Source organism: Pristiophorus japonicus, chromosome 18 (genome assembly GCF_044704955.1).
Source record: "Pristiophorus japonicus isolate sPriJap1 chromosome 18, sPriJap1.hap1, whole genome shotgun sequence".
In the NCBI taxonomy this organism is placed as follows: Eukaryota; Metazoa; Chordata; class Chondrichthyes; family Pristiophoridae; genus Pristiophorus; species Pristiophorus japonicus.
Genome location: NC_091994.1, coordinates 7,506,641 through 7,513,279, shown reverse-complemented (window position 1 = coordinate 7,513,279; position 6,639 = coordinate 7,506,641). Strand labels below are relative to the sequence as shown.

The 6,639-nt window shown below is 48.5% G+C and overlaps 1 non-coding gene across 1 annotated transcript; it reads left to right on the top strand.

The window, feature by feature from the left end:
• The first annotated feature begins 615 nt into the window (after positions 1-615).
• On the top strand, positions 616-688 carry trnaf-gaa (transfer RNA phenylalanine (anticodon GAA)). Its single transcript has one exon. It is a non-coding gene; the product is annotated as a tRNA-Phe (tRNA).
• Positions 689-6,639: the final 5,951 nt, after the last annotated feature.

The window sequence follows — 6,639 nt, the reverse complement described above, 5'->3', positions numbered from 1 at the left end:
TTTATCAGACGAAATTTGACATGAGATATTAGGACAGGTGACCACAAGCTTGGTCAAAGAGGTCGGTTTTAAAAAGAAGGAGGGAGAGGCAGAGAGGTTTAGGCAGGGAATTCCAGAGCGTGGGGTCTCGGCAACAGGAGACACGGCCACCCATGGTGGGGCGATGAAAATTGGGGATGTGCAAGAGGCCAGAATTGGAGGAGCGCAGAGATCTCGGAGGGGGGGGGCGGAGTTGTGGGGCTGGAGGAGATTACGGAGATAGGGAGGGGCAAGGCCGTGGGGCGATTTGAAAACAAGGATGAGAATTTTAAAATCGAGGCGTTGCCGGACAATGTAGGTCAGCGAGCAGGATTATCGGGGACCAGAATGGGTCTCAGCCGTGGGGCGGATTAACCACGGGGCAGATGGGGCTGCCAGGTCCACCAAATAAGTGTAGGAAATAAAATATAAGGCCTCCCAAATAGGCTGAATAGAATAGACAATAAGAGAGGGAAAACAAGACCGAGGAAAATAGATTCACTTGTTTATACCGATATACAGAAGTACCTATATACACTAATGTACCAATATACAGAACAGAATATGTACAAGCCTGTTTTATGTCACATACTGTGGGGCAAAGTAGCTCAGTTGGGAGAGCGTTAGATTGAAGATCTAAAGGTCCCTGGTGCAATCCCGGGTTTTGACAATTTCTGGCTCTTTTGTTTCTATCCCGATGTTGGGGAAGTCCAGAACCAGGGGTCACAGTCTAAGGATAAGGGGTAAGCCATTTAGGACCGAGATGAGGAGAAACTTCTTCACTCAGAGAATTGTGAACCTGTGGAATTCTCTACCACAGAAAGTTGTTGAGGCCAGTTCGTTCGATATATTCAAAAGGGAGTTAGATGTGGCCCTTACGGCTAAAGGGATTAGGGGGTGTGGAGAGAAAGCAGGAGTGGGGTACGAAAGTTGCATGATCAGCCATGATCTTATTGAATGGTGGTGCAGGCTAGAAGGGCTGAATGGCCTACTCATACACCTATTTTCTATGTTTCTATGTTATTAAGAGAAATTTGCATGTATGTTTAGGAATCTATTATTGCAATGTTACCAGAACCAGAATATATACCTACTTGATACAGAATATATGCTTTCATTGTTGAATATACTGGTCTAAGTTTTCATACTCAGAATCAGAATCATGTATGTAATGTAATGAAGATGACAAAGATAACTACCGGCCCATTTGGATCAGTTTGCCCCAGGCCCTGAATCCGGCCCTGGTCAGTGGCCAGCGCAGTATGACATTGTCATGTATGTATGCTTGGGGTTACTAGCCACCAGATGGCGCCACTGTCGGAGGTCATTGGGCTGTGCGCACGTGCGCGGGGCCCTGGTATAAAAGGCAAGCCATCATGTAATGCAATCACTTTGGGCCCGAATAAAGCAGAGCCAGGTTTGTGCCTGTGTTAGTTTATAGTATTCAGTCTATCGAGTTATTACATGCATAACAGACGGCAGCTGATGGACTTTCAGTCTCGGTGCGCTGAGGGTCAGGAGACCCGACTGAGATCGCGTGCTGTGCTCCAGGGCAAGTCCAAGGTTGTGAAACTCGCTTTCTCGCCAAGATTTGTCGGAAGCGAAGATGGAACGATGAGAAACGCACCCGGTGCTTCTTCAAAAGCCAGGCGCAGTCATGGGCCGTTTCTATGTATTACTGTCCACACACCAGTCTGACCAGTTCCTCTTAAATGTATTCGACCACAAAACCATTCCTTAACTGATCGCAACTGGGAGGAAACGCTCATTCTGCGTTACGCTGGAGTATCGGGCACAACCAATAAAACTAAACTCGGCTCCGCTGGGGAGCTAATTCCTTCAGATAGATGGCACGCTCTCTTCCCCTCTCAAATCCTCAGATTGCTGATAGAGGAATTGCCTTTCTCCCCAGGGAGGACCAGTTTCGGTTGATTTTCGCTCCTTCGCTGACTAACAGGAGCAAACGCAAATACTCCAGAAAAGAAACCATTGAAGCCAATTAACTTCAATACTCAAACCGTAATTCTAAATTAAAAAAATAAACTCATGTAAACACTTTGGAGTTGAATTTCCACTCCTTTACACCAATAATACAGATGCCAGCTGTGGCTCAGTGGACAGCACTCTCACCTCTGAGTCAGAAGGTTGTGGGTTCAAGTCCCACTCCAGGGACTTGAGCATAAAATCTAGGCTGACACTCCCAGGGAATGCAGCACTGTCGGAGGTGCCATCTTTTGGATGAGACGCTAAACCGAGGCCCCGTCTGTGCTCTCAGATGGACGTATTTCAAAGATGAGCAGGGCAGTTCTCCATGGTGACCTGGCCAATATTTATCTCACAATCAACATCATTATAAAATAGATGATCTGGTCATTATCACATTGCTACTTGTGGGAGCTTGCTGTGCGCAAATTGGCTGCTGTGTTTCCCACAGTACAACAGTGACTACACTCCAAAAAGTACTTCATTGGCTGTAAAGTGCTTTGGGGGGTCCTGAGGTTGTGTGAAGGCGCTATAGAAATGCATGTTCTTTCTGTCCCTTCGCTCATTGAGACAATGAGGGAGCTGAGAGGCGCCTGTCCAAGCGCGAACATGGGTGGAAGCTAACTTTTGGACGGGAGAGATATTTGTTTCCTGTGCGAAGAAGCCGTTTCAGAAGTGAATGTGAACTTAAAAGGTCAGGTTAAAGTGCACGGACCGAGAGCGAAGGGGGTGCGGAGGGCTTGGCTCAGGTGCCCCCGGCGGCTGACCCTGGCGATGGCTGTGGTGCCACGAGTCGCCGGTAATCCGCGGTGGGGGGTAGGGGGGGGGGGGGCGCGCTGTTCGGAAATGCTGAAGGTGACAGCTCGAGAGCCCAGGAAGCCATGCTGCGCTTTCCAGTGACAAGCTGTTTGTTTGCCTTCTCGCCAGCTTCTGCCGAAGGTTGCGATGCAAATTAGGAAAAAAAAAACACTGCTCAATGAACCACAAGCTTCCTCTCGCTTTATTTCAACAGAACGGACACCCGGTGGTCACGTGGCGTATCAGCCCTTTCCTGTCATTAAAATAAAAAAGCTCTCGTCCATCAACCAAAGGTGCTCAAATCTGACAGATGAAAAGCCCTCCGACAACGTAGGGGTAAGTTATGTCTGAACTTTCAGCAATGTCGAGGCTCTTGTGAGAGTCTGTGAGTGTGTGTGTGTGAGAGTCTGTCTCTGTGTGTGTGAGAGTCTGTCTCTGTGTGTGTGAGAGTCTGTCTCTGTGTGTGAGAGTCTGTCTCTGTGTGTGAGAGTCTGTCTCTGTGTTTGTGAGAGTCTGTGAGTGTGTGTGTGTGAGAGTCTGTCTCTGTGTGTGAGAGTCTGTCTCTGTGTGTGTGAGAGTCTGTCTCTGTGTGTGAGAGTCTGTCTCTGTGTTTGTGAGAGTCTGTCTCTGGTTGTGTGAGATTCTGTCTCTGGTTGTGTGAGAGTCTGTCTCTGTGTGTGTGTGAGAGTCTGTCTTTGGTTGTGTGAGAGTCTGTCTCTGTGTGTGTGAGAGTCTGTCTTTGGTTGTGTGAGAGTCTGTCTCTGGTTGTGTGAGAGTCTGTCTCTGTGTGTGTGAGAGTCTGTCTCTGGTTGTGTGAGAGTCTGTCTCTGGTTGTGTGAGAGTCTGTCTCTGTGTGTGTGTGAGAGTCTGTCTTTGGTTGTGTGAGAGTCTGTCTCTGTGTGTGTGAGAGTCTGTCTTTGGTTGTGTGAGAGTCTGTCTCTGGTTGTGTGAGAGTCTGTCTCTGTGTGTGTGAGAGTCTGTCTCTGTGTGTGTGAGAGTCTGTCTCTGGTTGTGTGAGAGTCTGTCTCTGGTTGTGTGAGAGTCTGTCTCTGTGTGTGTGAGAGTCTGTCTCTGGTTGTGTGAGAGTCTGTCTCTGTGTGTGTGAGAGTCTGTCTCTGGTTGTGTGAGAGTCTGTGAGTGTGTGTGTACGTGTGTGGGTGTGTGTGAACCTCCACATGCAGAGATGGAGATTAGACAGCCCCTGTACACGAGACAACGTGTTTGCTCGGGGCCTGTGGAGCTCTCCTCCATCTCAGTCGGGGTGACTTCACTTTTGAGCAAATACACAGGTGCGTTCTTGAATGTCATCAATTGACATTTCCTCCTAAGGTCCAACCATCAGTAAATTCTGATAAATGTTAGCCTCCTCTGCATTAACTTCCTGGCAGGGTTGGTATCAATGTGGAACATTTAATGTTTTGATACTGATGACACGTCGTGTCTCAGAGAGCTCAGCGCTGATGGAGTCGCTCGATTGGACCACCTCGGGGCTGTGTTGGTTCACCTCTGCTCCGCTGCCGGGCTCAGTTATTTCCCCCCAATCTATTGCTGCTCTCAGTTTAAACAATGTTAAAGTGAAATAGGCTAGAGGATGGTGAGAAAGAAAGAAAGACTTGGATTTCTATAGCGCCTTTCACGTCCCAAAGCACTTTACAGCCAATGAAGTACTTTTGGAGTGTAGTCACAGTTGTAACGTAGGAAACGTGGCAGCCAATTTGCGCACAGCAAGCTCCCACAAACAGCAATGCGATAATGACCCAGATCATCTGTTTTTTTTGTTATGTTGATTGAGGAATAAATATTGATCCAGGACACCGAGGATAATTCCCCTGCTCCTCTTCGAAACAGTGCCATGGGATCTTTTACGTCACCTGAGAGGGCAGACGGGGCCTCGGTATAATGTCTCATCTGAAAGACGGCACCTCCGACAGTGCAGCACTCCCTCAGCACTGCACTGGGAGTGTCAGCCTGGATAACTTTTTGTGCTCAAGTCTCTGGAGTGGGACTCAAACCCACAACCTTCTGAATCTGAGGCGCGTGTGCTGACCACTGAGCCACAGCTGATGTGCTGTGTGAATTCAGTTTTCAAGAGGGGCTTTGACCCCGAGATTCTCTGTAACTTGCCCTGTTGAATTTAACGGATACCCGGGAGCGAGTTACAGACTGGAATCTAATTGATAAACCGTCTATCACCCGTGTTTCTAGTTGATTGATAAACCTTGGTGTAATGTGACCCTGAAATCAGCTTTTAGCAACATATCCACAGCATAACTAAAACCGCCTATTTTCGCCTCCATAACATCGCCCGTCTCCCCCCTCGCCTCAGCTCATCCGCTGCTGAAGCCCTCATCCATGCCTTTATTACTGCTAGACTTGACTATTCCAACGCTCTCCTGGCTGGCCTCTCACATCCTACGCTACATAAACTAGAGGTGATCCACAACTCGGCAGCCCATGTCCTAACTCGCACCAAGACCCGCTCACCCATCACCCCCTGTGCTCGCTGCCCCGTGTCCTAACTCGCACCAAGACCCGCTCACCCATCACCCCCTGTGCTCGCTGCCCCGTGTCCTAACTCGCACCAAGTCCCGCTCACCCATCACCCCCTGTGTTCGCTGCCCTACATTGGCTCCCGGTTAAGCAATGCCTCGATTTCAAAATTCTCATCCTTGTTTTCAAATCCCTCCATGGCCCTCGCCCCTCCCTATCTCTGTAATCTCCCCCAGCCCCACAATCCCCTGAGATGTCTGCATTCCTCTAATTCTGCCCTCCTGAGCATCCCTGATTATAATCGCTCAACCATCGGTGGCTGTGCCTTCTGTTGCTTAGGCCCCAAGCTCTGGAACTCCCTCCCTAAACCTCTCTACCTCTCTCTTCTCCTTTTAAGATGCTCCTTAAAACCTACCTCTTTGACCAAGCTTTTGGTCACCTGCCTAGATTTCTCCTGTCGAATTTTTCGTCTCATAACACACCTGTGAAGCACCTCGGGACGTTTCACTACATTGAAGGCGCTATATAAACGCAGGTTGTTAATGAATGAAAATGACACCACGTATGATTGAGATCCTATCGAACGTGCAGTGTTTAGAATGATTCCGTATTGTTCAGTGCACAAGCCTGTTTGTGTAACCATCACTTGCTGGAACTGTTTGTATCTGACCTCAAGCACTTGTCCGTGAGGCTATTTCTGGCCGATGGTTTGGTGTGAATTTAGAAACGCTCTTTGAGAAGTTACCACCAAAGGTTGTTGTCATGATCATCCTCATCATAGGCAGTCCCTCGTATCGAGGGTGACTTGCTTCCACACCAAAAAGGGATGAGTCCACAGGTGTTTCAATGAAGGACCTAATATTCCGTATCCCGAACTACATCCTGAAGGGTGGAAGATGCCTGTGTGTGGATTTCTTTAACGCGGGGTGACCGTTGCACACCAGCCACCACACGGGCTTGACAGAGTCTTGGTCCAGTGGCGAGGGTTAACCAGGACGACTGGAGACCAGCTCTGCTGCACGGACCTAGTGCACACATATCGCAGTTGTGCCCACTTTGTGAACACTAGCAATTGTAATCCAGGGCAGAGAAACAAGTTTGAACCACAACAACAACAACAACAACTTTTAATTATATAGCGCCTTTAACTTAGTAAAATGTCCCAAGGCGCTTCACAGGAGTGTTCTAAGACAAAACGGATAAATTTGACACCGAGCCACAAAAGAAGAAATTAAGGAAGAATACCAAAAGCTTGTTTAAAGAGGTAGGTTTTAAGCAGCGTCTTAAAGGAGGAAAGAGAGGTTCAGGCAGGGAGTTCCAGAGCTTGGGGCCCAGGCAACAGGAGGCATG